General features: G+C 47.3%; 1 non-coding gene across 1 annotated transcript; it reads left to right on the plus strand.

The window, feature by feature from the left end:
* Window positions 1-14,067: 14,067 nt before the first annotated feature.
* On the plus strand, window positions 14,068-14,140 carry TRNAR-ACG (transfer RNA arginine (anticodon ACG)). The gene has a single exon. It is a non-coding gene; the product is annotated as a tRNA-Arg (tRNA).
* Window positions 14,141-18,688: the final 4,548 nt, after the last annotated feature.

Below are 18,688 nucleotides of genomic sequence, written 5' to 3' on the forward strand. Positions count from 1 at the left end.
GCTCACACCGTAACTTGCAAAATCTCTTCTCATCCAAGGGCTTGGTGAAGATATCTGCCAATTGCTCTTCAGTGTTGACGTGTATGATATCAATATCTTCCTTTGCAACATGATCTCTGAGAAAATGATGACGAATTTCAATGTGCTTTGTCTTCGAGTGCTGAACTGGGTTGTTGGCAATCTTGATGGCGCTTTCGTTGTCGCAGTAAAGTGGCACTTGCTTCAGATGAATGCCATAATACTTGGGGGTTTGCTTCATCCATAGAAGCTGAGCGCAGCAGGATCCAGCAGCAATGTATTCAGATTCAGCAGTGGAGAGAGATACACAGTTCTGCTTCTTTGAAGACCAACATACAAGTGATCGGCCCAGAAAGTGACATGTGCCTGACGTGGACTTCCGATCAACCTTGTCACCAGCGTAATCAGCATCCGAAAATCCAACCAGATCAAACTCTGAGCCCTTTGGATACCATAACCCTAGAGTTGGGGTGTGAGCCAAATATCGAAGAATTCGCTTCACAGCTAAGTGATGCGACTCCTTTGGTGCCGCTTGGAATCGAGCACACATGCAAACACTAAGCATAATATCTGGCCTAGATGCACATAAATAAAGCAAAGAACCAATCTTGGAGCGGTATACCTTTTGATCGAACTCTTTACCATTGTCGTCAGGACCCAGATGATGTTTGGCTGGCATTGGTGTTGTGAAGCCTTTGCAGTCTCGCATACCGAACTTCTTCAGGCAATCTTTGAGATACTTTTCTTGAGATATGAAGATGCCATTGCGTTGTTGCCGTATTTGAAGACCGAGGAACAATTTCAGCTCCCCCATCATAGACATCTGATATTGCTCTTGCATCATATATCCGGATTCCTCACTGTACTTCTTATTGGTGCAACCGAAGATAATGTCATCCACATATATTTGGCACACAAACAGTTCACCATCATATGTCTTCGTGAAGAGAGTGGGATCTAGGGAACCAGGTATGAAGCCTTTACTCTTCAGGAAGTATTTGAGTGTATCATACCAGGCCCGAGGGGCTTGTTTGAGGCCATATAGTGCCTTATTGAGCTTGTAAACCATGTCAGGATGTTTTGGATCTTCAAACCCAGGTGGTTGTGCAACATACACTTCTTCTTCAGTTTTGCCATTGAGAAAGGCACTCTTCACATCCATTTGATACAGAATTATGTTGTGATGATTTGCATAGGCCAGCAGTATACGGATGGCTTCAAGTCTGGCAACAGGAGCAAATGTTTCATCGAAGTCAATGCCTTCCACTTGAGTATATCCTTGAGTAACGAGACGAGCCTTGTTTCTGACGACTTGGCCATGCTCATCTTGCTTGTTGCGGTATATCCATTTGGTACCTATTATGTTATGCTTCCGTGGATCAGGACGCTTAACCAACTCCCATACATTGTTCAGCTCAAACTGTTGAAGCTCTTCTTGCATAGCTTGAATCCATTCAGGTTCCATAAAAGCTTCATCAATTTTCTTGGGTTCAGTGATTGAAACGAATGTGAAGTGTCCACAGAAATTTGCCAGTTGAGTTGCCCTTGAACGAGTCAGTGGACCAGGTGCATTGATGCTATCAATTATTCTGTCAATCTACACTTCATTGGCAACACGAGGATGTAGGGGTCGAAGACTTTGCTCTTGCTGATCTACGTTGTCATGGGAAGGAATGTCTTCAGGCTGAGCATTGTCTTCGTGTGGATCAGGTGCTGAGATGATAAGTTCTTCTTCAGGATGAGCTTCAGAAGGTATAATTTCTCCAGTTCCCATTAGCTTGATTGATTCACTGGCTGGAACTTCATCTAGCACATTTGGCAGTTGCTCTCTTTGTGACCCATTGGTCTCATCGAACCGCACATCCACTGTAGGAGTGCGAATCCTTTCCATATCCAAGCATAAAGCCCTCATGTGCTTTTGGAGAAAATTTTGAGGTGTGGTGAGGGTCCTTGATCCAGCATCTTGATCCAAATACTCTGAAGTAACTGACATTTGGCTTCTTGCCAGTTAGAAGCTCATAAGATGTCTTGTTCAGTAGCTTGTGAAGATATACACGGTTGATAGTATGGCATGCAGTGTCAATGGCTTCAGTCCAGAATTTTCTTGGTGTCTTGTACTCATCTAACATTGTTCTGGCCATCTCAATGAGTGTTCTGTTCTTGCGTTCGACGATGCCATTCTGTTGTGGCGTGTACGGAGCTGAGAATTCATGAGTGATGCCCAATGTATCAAGATATGTGTCAAGGCCAGTGTTCTCGAATTCTGTGCCATTGTCACTTCTGATGTGCTTTATCTTGGCGCCATAATTGTTCATAGCCCGATTTGCGAAGCGTCTGAAGACAAAGGATTATGTGCACCCAAGTATATCTAGAGTAATCATCAACAATGACGAAGCCATAGAGGCAAGCAGTAGTGGAAAAAGTTGAGTAGTGAGTGGGACCAAAGAGATCCATGTGAAGCAGTTCGAAGGGTTGAGTAGTGGTCATGATTGTCTTCGAAGGATGTTTTGCCCTTGTCATCTTCCCTGCTTCACAGGCACCGCATAAGTGATCTTTCTTGAACTTGACGCCCTCGATGCCTATGACATGCTTCTTCTTCGCAAGGGTGTGGAGGTTCCTCATGCCAGCATGCCCAAGTCTTCGATGCCAAAGCCAGCATTCTGAAGCCTTTGCGAGAAGACATACTGCAAGCTGTGGCCCTGCTGAGAAATCTACCACGTACAAATCATCTTTCCGATACCCTTCAAACACTAGAGACTTGTCAGATTCCATTAGTACCAGGCAACGATATTTTCCAAAGATTACAATCATGTTCAAATCGCAAAGCATTGAGACGGACATTAAGTTGAAGCCAAGGGATTCAACAAACATGACATTATCCATGTGTTGATCCTTTGAGATTGCAACTCTACCTAGACCCAGTACCTTACTTTTACCAGTGTCAGCGAATGTGATGTGGCTCTTGTCAGATGGACGTAAGGTTGAGTCCATAAAGAGACTTCTTTTGCCAGTCATGTGATTTGTACACCCACTGTCAATAATCCATTCTGAAGACTCTGAAGTCACTGGTGTCGTACCCTACAGTGCAGTTAGGGGGATAGGCTTCACGAAGAGTGTTGTGAAGCAAAAACATTTGACGAACCAGTGGATTATGAAAACTTAGATCCAGGTTAGGACAAGTAGGAAGAGTAGCATGCGATTCAGGTATGAAATACATAGTGATGCCATTCGGGCATTTGATCTTGCGCCCCACAAGATTTTTAAGGTCCCCAGCAATAGCATCAGAAGATTTTGGTTTTCTGCTGGAGACCTTTCCCTGCAAAAGAGAGTTAAGCTTTCTTAACCACCCACATCTTCAAGGGTGGCTTAGAAGCAATAAGTCTAAGTGCAGCATCTGAGAATTTTGTCTTTGGAGCCCTAGCAAACAGTCTAGCAGGTGGGCAATAGTACTCATAAGAATAGGCAGAATAGTTCTTGATCATATGAGCAGAACGGTTTGAAGAACAGCTCTCATATGCCTGAGCATGGTTTCCTTGCAAAACATTTGCGTTAGTGCGACTCAGGTGAGTCCTCTGCCTGTATGAAGCCTTTGGACCATATGAAGCCTTTGGTCTGAGGTTTGTCTTCTTCATGTGAGGTGTCATGAAGACATTCACAGGAAGATTCTCAAGACACGTTTTTGGAACCCAGATCTTCTTCATAGGCGGTCCATTCCTGCAGTTAGTACCAATGTACCTGGCAAATACTTCACCATTCTGATTCTTAAACAGTTTATAGTTTGCATCAAAGGATTCATCAATGATAATAGGATTAGCACAAGTGAAGCCAGATAGATTGGATGGATCTGCTGAGGATTCCTTTGCAGCAACCCATGTGGTTTTGGGGTACTGCTCAGGATTCCAGTAAGAGCCATCTGCATTAATTTTCCTCACGAACCCAACACCCTCTTTCCTGGGGTTTCGGTTCAGAATCTGCTTCTTGAGGACATCACATAATGTCTGATGTCCTTTGAGACTTTTGTACATCCCTGTTTCAAGCAATGTCTTCAACCTAGCATTCTCATCAGCAATAGTAGTGGTATCCTCAGCAGAGGGGTTAGTTACCACTTCAACAGTTGAAGATATTGCAACAGCAGTAGCAGTGGAACATTCAGCAACAGAAGTAGCATTATCACGCTCAATGCATTTAAGGCATGGTGGTTCAAATCCTTCCTGAGTGGAACTGATCTGTTCGGCTCGAAGTGACTCATTTTCCTATTGAAGATCTTCATGATCCGCTCTCAACTTCTCAAGATCTTGCTTCTTTTTAAGATAATCATAGGAAAGCTTTTCATGAGTAGTTGAGAGAGTCTCAAGACGATCTTCGAGTTCCTGATACTTAACATGAAGATTTTTTATGTCTTCAATTAAGGATTCAGAACGAGTCATTTCAGCACCCAACAGATCATCGCTTCTGTCTAACAGTTTTTGAATATGTTCCATGGCCTTTTGTTGTTCAGTTGCAATTTTAGCAAGTGTTTTGTAGCTGGGTTTTGAATCACAATCAGAGTCATCGTCACTGGATGTTTGATAGTGAGTAGTGCGTGTGTTTACCTTGGCACCACGTGCCATGAAGCAGTAGGTAGAAGTAGAGTCGTCCTTGTCATTTGCATCGGTGGTGGTGATGAAGTCATTGTCTTCAGTGTTGAAGATGGACTTGGCGACGTAGGCTGTAGCCAGACTCGCAATGCCTGAATCAGACTCCTCCTCAGACTCCACCCCTGCCTCCTCAGAAGCGGACTCCTCCTCTGAATCCATTTCCTTGCCAACAAACGCACGAGCCTTGCCAGATGAACTCTTCTTGTGTGATGAAGACTTTGAGGAAGACTTGGAAGAAGACTTTGAGTATTTCTTCTTCTTCTTATCGTCAGAGTCATATTCCTTGCTCTTCTTCTTCTTTCTGCTCTCATTGTCCCATTGTGGACACTCAGAGATGAAGTGTCCAGTTTTCTTGCACTTGTGACATGTTTTCTTCTTGTAGTCATGAGCAGAAGCTTCATCATTCCTTGAGCTTGATCGTGAATACTTTCTGAAGCCTTTCTTCTTGGTGAATTTCTGGAACTTCTTTACTAGCATTGCAAGTTCCCTTCCAATGTCTTCAGGATCATCAGAACTGCTGTCAGATTCTTCTTCAGATGAGGACACAGCTTTTGCCTTCAAGGCACGAGTTCGCCCATAGTTTGGACCGTAGATATCTCTTTTCTCAGAAAGCTGAAACTCATGTGTGTTGAGCCTCTCAAGTATGTCAGACGGATCGAGTGTCTTGAAGTCTGGACGTTCTTGAATCATCAGGGCTAGGATGTCAAACGAACTGTCAAGTGATCTCAGCAGCATCTTGACGATTTCATATTTGGTGATCTTAGTGGCGCCGAGGGCTTGAAGCTCATTTGTGATGTCAGTGAGCCGGTCAAATGTGTGCTGGACATTCTCATTGTCATTTCGCTTGAAGCGGTTGAAGAGGTTGCGAAGAACACTGATTCTCTGATCTCTCTGGGTTGAGATGCCTTCATTGACCTTGGAGAGCCAGTCCCAAACCAGCTTGGATGTCTTCAAGGCACTCACACGGCCGTACTGTCCCTTGGTTAGATGACCACAGATAATATTCTTGGCAGTGGAGTCCAGTTGAGTGAACTTCTTGACATCAGCAGCAGTGACACCTTCTCCAGCCTTGGGAACGCCGTTTTCAACGACATACCATAGGTCGACGTCAATGGCTTCAAGATGCATGCGCATCTTATTCTTCCAGTAGGGATATTCAGTACCATCGAAGACGGGGCACGCAGCGGAGACTTTAATTATCCCTGCAATCGACATAGCTAAAACTCCAGGTGGTTAAACCGAATCACACAGAACAAGGGAGAACCTTGCTCTGATACCAATTGAAAGTGCGTTCTATCGACTAGAGGGGGGGTGAATAGGCGATTTTTATGAAAGTCTTCAAAACGTGGAAGTTATGAAGACAAACAGAGTGGATAAGCCTATCACTATGCAGCGGAAGTTAGATTACACAACGCAAGCCATAGTCAAGTATACAATATAGTGAAAGCACAGTGACAAACAGCTTCAGTGTAATGAGGATCAGGTAGGAAGAAGTTATGAAGCCAAACAGATCATACAGTCAAGTTGTGAAGACAGAAGATAAAGCAAGCATGCAATGGCTTCACAATGTGTACTGGTAAGTAAAGGGAGGTGAAGATGAAACCAGTGACACGTTGAAGACAATGATATGTTGGACCAGTTCCAGTTGCTGTGACAACTGTACGTCTGGTTGGAGCGGCTAGGTATTTAAACCAAAGGACACACAGTCCCGGACACCCAGTCCTGAACACGCAGCTCAGGACACCCAGTCCTCACCGTTTTCTCCTTGAGCTAAGGTCACACAGACCTCGCCCAATCACTCTGGTAAGTCTTCAAGGTAGACTCCCAAACCTTCACAGACTTCGTCCATCGGCAATCCACAATTTCTCTTGGATGCTCAGAACGCGACGCCTAACCGTCTGGAGGATGCACAGTCCTCAAGTGCAATAAGTCTTCAGATCACTCAGACAAGAAGACTTAAGTGATGCCCAATTACTCTGGCTCTGGGTGGTTAGGGCTTTTCTCCTTGCTAGGGATTTTCTCTCAAAGGCTTCGAGGTGGGTTGCTCTCAAACGACAAAAGTCGTGCACTGAAATCTGAGCAGCCAACCGTTTATGGTTGTAGGGGTGGGCTATTTATAGCCACTTGGCAACCCGACCTGATTTGTCCGAAATGACCCTGGGTCACTAAGGAACTGACACGTGTACTAACGGTCGGATTTCGAACTCACAGGGCAACTTTACTTGGGCTACAAGTAAAGCTGACTTGTCTGACTCTGGACAAGATTTTCTCTCATTGTCTTCACTCGAAGACATAGGATTTGAATTAGGCATCACTTCAGTCATCCAGACTGGTTCTCTTGGACCCCACTTAACAGTACGGTGGTTCCTATGACACAACATGAATGAAGTAAAACTACGAAGGATCTAAGTCTTCGAGTTCCATAGGCTTCATGGGGAGTCTTCATATGTCATTGTCTTCGACATGAATGTCTTCATAAACCACCATTGTCTTCAATGTCTTTGTACATTTTTAGGGGTCATCTCTGGTAGCTAAACCGAATCAATGAGGGACTTCTATCTGTGTTATCCTGCAATTCTCACAAACACATTAGTCCCTCAACTAGGTTTGTCGTCAATACTCCAAAACCAACTAGGGGTGGCACTAGATGCACTTACAGTACCGAAGTTAGTTCGGAGTCCCGTATGTGATCACGGACATGACAAGGAGTCTCGAAATGGTTGAGACATAAAGATTGATATATTGGACGGCTATATTCGGACACCGGAATTGTTCCGGATGATTTCGGATAAAATCGGAGTGCCGGAGGGGTTACCGGAACCCCCCGGGGAAGTAATGGGCCTTATTGGGCCTGAAGGGAGAGAGAGGGCAGCAGCCCAAGAGGTGGCGCGCCCCCCCTCAAGGGGAGTCCGAATTGGACTAGGAGGGGGGCGCGGCCCCCCTTTCCCTCTCCCTCTCTTTCCTCCCCCCTCAAGTCTCCTAGTTGGACTAGGAGAGGGGAGTCCTACTCCTACTAGGAGGAGGACTCCTCCTCCCCTTGGTGCGCCCCATAGGCCAGCCGGCCTCCCCCTTGCTCCTTTATATACGGGGGCAGGGGGCACCCTAGAACACACAAGTTGATCATTGTGATCGTTCCTTAGCCGTGTGCGGTGCCCCCTGCCACCATATTCCACCTCGATCATATCGTTGTAATGCTTAGGCGAAGCCCTGCGTCGGTAGAACATCAAGATCGTCACCACGCCGTCGTGCTGACGGAACTCCTGCCCGAAGCTTTGCTGGATCGGAGCCCGGGGATCGTCATCGAGCTGTACATGTGCTAAGAACTCGGAGGTGCCGGAGTAACGGTGCTTGGATCGGTCGGATTGGGAAGAAGACGTATGACTACTTCCTCTATGTTGTGTCAACGCTTCCATTGCAATCTACAAGGGTACGTAGATCAGACTCTCCCCCTCGTTGCTATGCATCACCATGATCTTGCGTGTGCGTAGGAAATTTTTTGAAATTACTACGTTCCCCAACACATACCCTTGTAGATCGCTAAGCGGAAGCGTTCAAGTGAACGGGGTTGATGGAGTCATACTCGTCGTGATCCAAATCACCGATGATCCTAGTGCCGAACGGACGGCACCTCCGTGTTCAACACACGTACAGCCCGGTGACGTCTCCTACGCCTTGATCCAGTAAGGGGAGAAGGAGAGGTTGGGGAAGACTCCATCCAGCAGCAGCACGACGGCATGGTGGTGGTGGAGGAGCGTGGTACTCCAGCAGGGCTTCGCCAAGCACCGCAAGAGACGAGGAGGGAGAGGGGTAGGGCTGCGCCAAGAAGGAGATTGAATTGTGTCTATGGCAGCCCAAAACCTCAAGTATATATAGGGGGAGGGGAGGGGCTGCGCCACCACCTAGGTTTCCACCCCTAGGGGTGGCGGCCAGCCCTAGATCCCATCTAGGGGGCGGCCAAGGGGGGAGAGAGGGGGCGCACCACTAGGTGGGCCTTAGGCTCATCTGAGCCTAGGGTTTGCCCCCTTCCACTCTCCCTTGCGCCTTGGGCCTTGTTAGGGGGGGGGGGCGCACCAGCCCACCAGGGGCTGGTCCCCTCTCACACTTGGCCCATGCAGCCCTCCCGGGCTGGTGGCCCCACTTGGTGGACCACCGGGACCCTCCCGGTGGTCCCGGTACATTACCGATAAAACCCGAAACTTTTCTGGCGAACAAAACTGGACTTCCCATATATAAATCTTTACCTCCGGACCATTTCGGAACTCCTCGTGATGTCCGGGATCTCATCCGGGACTCCGAACAACATTCGGTAACCACGTACATCTATTCCCTATAACCCTAGCGTCATCGAACCTTAAGTGTGTAGACCCTACGGGTTCGGGAACCATGCAGACATGACCGAGATAACTCTCCGGTCAATAACCAGCAGCGGGATCTGGATACCCATGTTGGCTCCCACATGTTCCATGATGATCTCATCGGATGAACCACGATGTCAAGGACTTAATCAATCATGTATACAATTCCCTTTGTCTAGCGGTATGATACTTGCCCGAGATTCGATCGTCGGTATCCCGATACCTTGTTCAATCTTGTTACCGGCAAGTCTCTTTACTCGTTTCGTAACACATCATCCCGTGATCAACTCCTTGATCACATTGTGCACATTATGATGATGTCCTACCGAGTGGGCCCAGAGATACCTCTCCGTTTGCATGGAGTGACAAATCCCAGTCTCGATTCGTGCCAACCCAACAGACACTTTCGGAGATACCTGTAGTGTACCTTTATAGCCACCCAGTTACGTTGTGACGTTTGGCACACCCAAAGCACTCCTATGGTATCCGGGAGTTGCACAATCTCATGGTCTAAGGAAATGATACTTGACATTAGAAAAGCTTCAGCATACGAACTACATGATCTTGTGCTAGGCTTAGGATTGGGTCTTGTCCATCACATCATTCTTCTAATGATGTGATCGCGTTAACAATGACATCCAATGTCCATGGTCAGGAAACTATAACCATCTATTGATCAACGAGCTAGTCAACTAGAGGCTTACTATGGACATGGTGTTGTCTATGTATCCACACATGTATCTGAGTTTCCTATCAATACAATTCTAGCAAGGATAATAAACGATTATCATGAACAAGGAAATATAATAATAACCAATTTATTATTGCCTCTAGGGCATATTTCCAACAGTTCTTCCCTGGAGGCGCCGTTGAGGGCTCTGCTCTTCACCCCCATCCCAGACCCCAGGTGAAAACCCAAACCCCGTCTTGGGTTGGCCGGCAGCAGTGCCTAGCGCGTTGCGTCCTCGTTGGAGGCGCCGTCTTGGGTGTCTGGTTCTTCAGGAGAGGGACGATGTGGTTGGTGGGCGTCCGTCGGCTGTGAGGCCAAGTTTGCATTTCTTGAGGAGGGTGCTCGTTCCTGCAAGATTCCTTCTTGCGCCATTGGAGCGGGACCTGGTGCTCCCCCGCTCCGCCTCTTGGCCTCTGCAGCTTTCTTCTTCGGCGACCTCCCAACGACTATCCTTCTGCTCTTGGTTGTTCAGGAGACGTGGCAGTGCAGCTGTGGTGTGTGCCAGCGGCGTGGCGAGGGTTGTGCAATGTGTCTGCGATGGGGATCCGGCTGGCATCTGCTCTAGTTCTGGGTGAGCGCCAACGATCCGACGGTGCGGCGCCTTCGAGCCTAGGCAAGAGGAAAGGGTTGCTCTTCGGCGTTGGGAGCGATGTTCTTCCCTTGTCCTTGGGTTCAGACAGTTCACACCTCTCTCTGGCTATCGGCTGATCATTGAGGCTTCTCTGTTGCTCCTCTCTGTGTTGACTATGTGCAGTAGGCTTCGACACTTCTAGCAGGGCACTTCATGTATTTTTCCTTTCTGTTGTAGTGTGTGTTGCATTGTTAGCTGTTCACCAAGCTCCATTGTATCTTTCGGTCGCTTTTGCTTGGTGGTCTTGTGTGTAATCCTGGCCGGTTGATGGCTTCGTTAATTCAAAGCCGGGCTCCCCTTGAGCCTTCGTTCTAAAAAACTCGGGAGACAAGCCACCACATGGAGCAGTGTTGCAATTTGCAAGACAGTCGGCACCCATGAAACAGTGTTGCAAGCAGTCGACAGACTGCAAAGCTGGTCGCCCACGAATCAATGCTACAACCGTCGAGTGCGGATGCTGCAAAGTTGGACGGCGATGTTGCAAGGGCAATGGCTTGCACTCCACGTGCCCATGCTACAACGGGCAGGACGAGGTGTTGCAAAGACATCGTACGAGGGTGGCAAGACGCATGCTGCTCTAAGCAGTGAGGCAAGCTGCTGCGACGATGGTCGGCACTACTGCAAGAGGGGCATGGTGCTCGAAGCGAGGCGCACTGAGCTGTAAGAGACACCAACACTGCTGCAAAGCTCAACGCCGGTGCTACAAGCTAATCGCCGGGATGGAACAGTGCCGGAGGCTCATGGTTTCCTTGCGCGAGCGGGGTGGGAGGTGAGGGAGTTGTAGGGCGCAAGCGTAGGGCAAGGCGCAAGGTGATCTTCCTATTGTTTTTTCGTGGTTAGTTTCATGCAAATCATACCAAAACCATATAAAATTATTGTAAACATGGCATGAATACTTCATAAATTATAGATACGTTGGAGATGTATCACGGTGGTCGGTGTTGATGACGACCAACGTCGTCAAGCTCGACCTACTCCGGACCAACATCGTCGCGAAGAAGGGGAACATTGACCTGGCATTCTTGATGGGGCGGACATGCCGATGATGGACGAGCAGGTCAAGGCGTGTGGTACTTGGCGGAGCACGACCTCATCTTGAACCAGATGCCTTCGACCACCGCGCCTACGCCCACGCCGACGCCCAGCCCGAGCGATGAAGCCACACCGACACCGAGCACAGAAGCCACGCCGACGCCGACCAGCCCGAGCACCGAAGCCACACCGACGTCGAGCACGCCGCCGGCGGCCAGTCCCATGCCAGAGGAGCCAGTCGTTTGATGCATTCCTTTGTCTACGCATCCTTCCTTTTGAACGCTGAACTTTCGTGTATGTTTGATCGCCGAACTATGGTATAGTGATCGTCGGACTGTGGAAGATCGCCGATGATCGCCGAACTTGTGGTGTTTTTTTGGCAGTGGGGAAGACAAGTTTGAATTTATGTGTGTCTTGGGCCGAAACCTGGGGCGTGGCTGGGAACTGGATCGCCCTCAGGGCGGAAAAACCGCCGGCGCATAGGCCAAAACGCAATCGCCGGGTGTGCTGGGGGGCCGAACGAGTGGAGATGCTCTTAAAGATCACATACAATGATGTCATATTTAAGAAGTTGCAAACGCCTGTTGCTGCTGGCCAAGCCACACATGACACCTAGGTGTGTTGTAAATTGTTGAGTGTGCAAGGTTATGTGCCTTGTTTGTTGCTTTCTCCTCTCAGTTCTCACGTGACAGAAATTTGAAACGCTCAAGGCCCAAGAAGAGGTGGTTGGGTTGATCAACACAAAAAATGAGCTCCTATATTTACGATGATTGACTCACTATCCCATGAAGTGTTTGTAAGATCGGTGGTGGCCTTATGGGCCATCTCGTGGGTGAGGAGGAAAGCTATTCATGAGGGGGTCTTTCAAAGCCCACTTTCTACCAACTTGTTTGTCAAATGGTTCATATAGGAGTTAGGAAAAATATCTAGAAACCCAACAATGAGTGACCGTCAGGGATCATGAGGACAGTGCCAAGGCGCATGTTAGCACCTCCAACGGGCTTTGCAAAGATTCATGTTGATGCTGATCTATCTAGATCATGTATCAAAGGGACTGTGGCTGCAGTATGTCGAGACTCTGAGGGAAATTATCTCGGTTCTTCATCACTTGTTATACACGGTGTCAGGGATGTTGCAACTCTTGAGGCTATTGCATTTAGGGAAGAACTAGCTCCGGCAGATGATCTTCTTCACAATGTTATGGTATCCACAAATTCAAAGCGAGTTGCAAGTCACATTCTCAATGGAAGCAGCGAAAATCAAGGACAAATAATAGCTGAGATTAGGTTAAGAGCACATGAATTTAATTGTACTTGTCATTTCGAAGGCGGGCATCAAATCGTGAAGCCCATTTGCTAGCTAAGTTTTCTCTTTCATTAGATCAAGGACGTCACGTGTGCTTGGGCCAACCTCATGATTCTTTTTTTTAACACAGTACAGACACAAACACTCATATATATGCATATACACTCATCCCTATAAATGCATGCACGCACACCCTACTACTATGAGCACCTTCGAAAGACTGAGCTGACATATTATCTTGAGATTGACGGAGTCGCCACAGACGCATTCGTACTCGACAAGAACGTCACCTCCCACTAATGCACATCGTTGGAAACCCTGAAATAAATCCAAGAAAATGCGAGTATCAATGTCAAGTATAAGACTTGAACCCTGATGCGCTGGGAATACAACTGTCCTTCTAACCATCCACCACAAGTTGGTTCGCCCCATGATTCTTTATGCATAGTTTGAAAAACCGGACCGGATCGTCGGTCAAACCAAAAAAAAACAGAACCGGTGCTCACGCCGGTTTTTAAGCACAAAAGGCCGACTGCAACTAGACCGGGTGATTTTTTTGTGAAACCGGCTAATAAACCGGGCGGTCGAACCGGTGTAGAGAGAAACTCAAAAAAATATTTCCACAAGTAGTGATATTTGACATAAGTCATGGGCATTTGCCTATCCTAGGGCAGATAACCACCTCACCAACACTTATGTGTTGTCTAATAGAGGAAACCGTTGCTATTTGACCTAAATTAGCATATATTATTACTCGTAATATATTTTTTTGATTGTAAAAAACCAGCAATCGAACCGGTGAACCAGCGGTCCGACCAGTAAAAACCCGAACCGAAGGCCTAACCGGTTCGATCACCGGTTCGGTTTTTTAAACAATGTCTTTATGTATCCCAAACTATGTTAACTTTCAGTAATAACAAAGCTTTCACACTTCTGGGAAAAAATTATAATGCTAAAATTCATCTGAAAAAAATATAATGCTAAGATTCTAAAAAAATAAAAAATCCAGTATCTTGTTTCCGTGAACACCAGATGCTTGACTACTATGGCCACACATTCTGCACATGCTGCAGAAGGATAAAGATGTGAAATGGAAACAGCGCTGAAACAATCGTTCAGTTTGTGACCACAGTTTAGTACACCTGGTCAAATCCATCTTGACGTGGCCTTGTCGCGGCCATGGCATCGGCCCTGTACCAACAGGAGCAGCTGCATTTTGAGGTTACAGTTGGTTCGTTGTAATGTCAGGTCTGATATTGCAAGTGATGACACAGATGCCGCCACTAATCCGCATGGCCATTCAGTCACTAGTGTCTAATGGAGGAGTGAGTAAGGTTACCGTTTGATTGCATTCGTCAGGACTCCGTGGCCCAATGGATAAGGCGCTGGTCTACGAAACCAGAGATTCTGGGTTTGATCCCCAGCGGAGTCGTTCTTTTTTTCTTCAACAGCTATTTTTTTTGGGGGGGTTAAAGGAAGGAATGGTTCTCTTTCTTCAAGAGCTAAGAAGAAATGGTTCTCTCTCAACTTTTTGCCTTCTCACTCTCAGATAAGAAAAGTGTGGTTAAGATAGGTGCAGCGAAGTAGCTTTGCCTTATCAAATATATATGGTGGGTTTGTATTCCTTTTTTCATCAGATTGTTGTCAACAAGTGTCCATATGAAGTATGCATTGGAGCGATGGTAACTTGTGTGACACACTTTCAGATAGCAGCATTGATTCACCTATATTGACATTTTCATAAGGTCATTTTCCACACATATCTGCAAATGTGCTTTTAATTATCTTGGTGATAGAAAATGTATTAGTTACTTCGCGCGGTCTATTAAAATTTGGTATTTTAGTGTGTGGTCTTCCCATATTTGTAGCTACTAGCACATGAAGGTGCGCGTTGGCGCGCCCGCCTATCTTGAAGGTTAGATTGTAGTCATGAGGAAAAAGTATTGGTAGTGAAAGAGAAGGAATTTAGGGTATGGAACACACATTGCCGTGCATGCAGCCTGAAAGATAGTGCAACCAGTACACTTATTAGAATGCATACACATAGCGCGTTGGCGCGCCCGCCTATCTTGAAGGTTAGATTGTAGTCATGAGGAAAAAGTATTGGTAGTGAAAGAGAAGGAATTTAGGATATAGAACACACATTGCCGTGCATGCAGCCTGAAAGATAGTGCAACCAGTACACTTATTAGAATGCATACACATAGTCAATATTTGAGGCCCTAAGAGCATAAGAGCATCTCCAACCGTTGAGCCCCCGAGGCGTTTTTTTCGCCGCTTGGGCCCCCAGCGGAGTCGTTTTTTTTTCTTCAACAGCTATTTTTTTGGGGGGTTAAAAGAAGGAATGGTTCTCTTTCTTCAAGAGCTAAGAAGAAATGGTTCTCTTTCAACTTTTTGCCTTCTCACTCTCAGATAAGAAAAGTGTGGTTAAGATAGGTGCAGCGAAGTAGCTTTGCCTTATCAAATATATATGGTGGGTTTGTATTCCTTTTTTCATCAGATTGTTGTCAACAAGTGTTCATATGAAGTATGCATTGGAGCGATGGTAACTTGTGTGACACACTTTCAGATAGCAGCATTGATTCACCTATATTGACATTTTCATAAGGTCATTTTCCACACATATCTGCAAATGTGCTTTTAATTATCTTGGTGATAGAAAATGTATTAGTTACTTCGCGCGGTCTATTAAAATTTGGTATTTTAGTGTGTGGTCTTCCCATATTTGTAACTGTTAGGACATGAAGGTGCGCGTTGGCGCGCCCGCCTATCTTGAAGGTTAGATTGTAGTCACGAGGAAAAAGTATTGATAGTGAAAGAGAAGGAATTTAGGGTATAGAATACACATTGCCGTGCATGCAGCCTAAAAGATAGTGCAACCAATACACTTATCAGAATGCATACACATAGTCAATATTTAAGACCCTAAGAGCATCTCCAACCGTTGAGCCCCAGGAGACGTTTTTCTCGCCGCTTGGGGGCTGCCGACGAAAATTTCGGTCTTGGGGGGCAAATTTTTCAATCCGTTGAGCCCCCCAGGACGCAAGCAAGGCGGTGCAGGGCAGTGCTCGAGCGCGAGCATGGATCGGCTCGGCTGCAGCTACGTCCTAGGCGACGCACGGCTTGGCGAGGTCGTCGTCGACGGGGTTCACAGCGCCGAACCCGCGGACGCAGGCGGCGGCCCCGGCAGCGCAGCACGCGATCCAGGCCCACCCGACCCCAAGCCTGAGTGCCAGAGCCGGCGCCCGAGGCATAGAAGGCGGCCGTGGTGAGCGCGGCCGAGACCGTCACGGCGGCCGCGGTGAGCGCGGCCCGAGCTGGCGGCTGCGTGCGCCCCGCCCTGGCCGTCGCGCGCCCGCTCGCTGGCCTGCGAGCTCGCCCCGCCGTGTCCGCCTCGCGCGCCCCACCCTGGCCGCCCAGGCCACCGCGTGCGCCGCCAGTTGTGTCCGTGCTCGCCCGCCGGTGGCCTCCAATCTCGGGGCCGCCCCTGGTCTCCACGCTCGGTGCCGGAGATGGTCCGGGAGGTCCTCCACATGGCGGCGAGGGAGGAGGCGCGCACCCGCCGCGGCCAGGGCAGCAACGAGACGGCGACGAGGAGGCATGGAGGTGAGCGCGGCACGGCCGGAGCGAGGAGCGGAGAGAGAGAGAGGAGATTTTTTTTTGCATGCAAGTGGTGGTGGGCCTAGCAGAAAAATGAGGAGAGAGAAAGGACAGAGAGGCTGACTGGTGCGGATTTTGTATGCACAAAATAGCGTCGGGCGCCCCAGGTGACCCCTGATGGGCTGGGCTCGTTCTCGGACCGCCGGGGCTAACTTTGCCCAAATCCGGCGTAAATCAAGGCTACTAGGGTGTGGCCGAGAGATTTTTTAACCGCCGATATGCAAAAAGTGGCTTGGGAGCGTTAGTGGAGATGCTCTAAAATGTACATAATTACAAGTTCTTACACACACTCAAGTTATGGAATTAAACTGCTTAAGTTGAACTAAGAACTTGAGGTGGTGTGAACAAAACAATATAGGCATGGTTATGTTTGTTTTCTGCACTATTATTCATGATAAGAAGCAAATGCACTTCTCTATTATTGAAGCAAAGATATGCTAGAAACATGGAGAGACGGCCGATGTACCCGGGAATACAAAAATCAAGAGCCATTAGCAGATGTGTTTAAGTTTATGGATTGATGTACGCTACTATAGGTAGAAGAAGCAGAACGAAACTTGTTTGAACAATTTCTTGGCAATAGATTCAGTCTTAGAGAGGTAAATGAAGATTTCATATGACACAAGTAGTGATGTAACCAACTTTTTTTTATCTCATTTTCTAGTAGAACACGTTGTTGTAGGGGCCGATGGTACGTTTATCAAAAAAGAGAAACCTATGGTAGGTTTGAATGTTTGGCAGCATGAACAGTGCAACAAGAGGGCTTAAACCCTAACAAATTAGAAACACTTGTCAATGAGCCATTGTTTGTACTTCATGTGGAATGGTTCAGTGAAGTATTTCTCAGCACATTCTACGCCAATATCACACGACTCTGCTAACATAATTTGAACCACAAGTATAGACATTCTGAAACTAGGATTTATCCAAACCCTACCTAACAAGAGAAATGGGAAAATCTAGAAGCGAGAGGCTTAAGAACGGACTGCCGGTGCCGACAATCCCATATTAGCCCGCCTGACATAAGCGGAAGGAATATCAATAGAAGATATTTGTACACACGAACTGGAAGTAGTAAAAGGGGCAATCCAAATGCAGGTTTACAAAAACTTGTCTCAGGATCATAATGTCGTCTAAGAGACACAACAACCGGTGGCTGAAGTGATCAATCTTTTTTGCAGCAAGATGAAGAGATCAACTTGTAGGGCATAAGAGATGAACCGGTGGATGATGGACGAACGATGCGACTGGGAGGAGCGGAGATAGCATCCGCCGCCGGTGCTGAGCTGAATTGTGGCATCTTTTTTCTTTTGAGAGTTTTCTTTCGATGATGGAGTATGCACGAAACACATGGAAGAATCCCGTAACTGGCTACATGGGCTTTTGGCCGCTGATCGGCCCATCAAACGAGGTGATCCCTAGCTCGGCCTGTGGAGCAGAAGCCCGATGATACGTCTTCGTTGTATCTACTTTTCCAAACACTTTTGCCCTTATTTTGGACTCTAACTTGTATGATTTGAATGGAACTAACCCGGACTGACACTGTTTTCAGCAGAATTGCCATGGTGTTGTTTTATGTGCAGAAAACAAATATTTTCGGAATGACCTGAAACTCCACGGAACATCTTAGAAAAAACAATAAAAAATCATCGCCAAAGATGAAGACCAGGGGGCCCACACCCTTCTCATGAGGGTGGGGGGCGCCCCCCCCCCCCAGGGCACGCCCCCTACCTCGTGGGCCCCCTGGAAACCCTCCGACGCCAACTCCAACTCTATATATTTGCTTTCGGAGAGAAAAAAACCAGAGAGAAGAAATCATCGCATTTTACGATACGGAGCCGCCGCCAAGCCCTAAAACCTCTCGGGAGGGCTGATCTGGAGTCCGTTCGGGGCTCCGGAGAGGGGGATTCGTGGTCGTCGTCATCATCAACCATCCTCCATCACCAATTTCATGATGCTCACTGCCGTGCGTGAGTAATTCTATCGTAGGCTTGCTGGACGGTGATGGGTTGGATGAGATTTATCATGTAATCGAGTTAGTTTTGTTAGGGTTTGATCCCTGGTATCCATTATGTTCTAAGATTGATGTTGCTATGACTTTGCTATGCTTAATGCTTGTCACTAGGGTCCGAGTGCCATGATTTCAGATCTGAACCTATTATGTTTTCATGAATATATGTGAGTTCTTGATCCTATCTTGCAAGTCTATAGTCACCTACTATGTGTTATGATCCGGCAACCCCGAAGTGACAATAATCAGGACCACTCCCGGTGATGACCATAGTTTGAGGAGTTCATGTATTCACTATGTGCTAATGCT

The sequence above is a fragment of the Triticum aestivum genome, chromosome 6A, assembly GCF_018294505.1.
Source record: "Triticum aestivum cultivar Chinese Spring chromosome 6A, IWGSC CS RefSeq v2.1, whole genome shotgun sequence".
In the NCBI taxonomy this organism is placed as follows: domain Eukaryota; kingdom Viridiplantae; phylum Streptophyta; class Magnoliopsida; order Poales; family Poaceae; genus Triticum; species Triticum aestivum.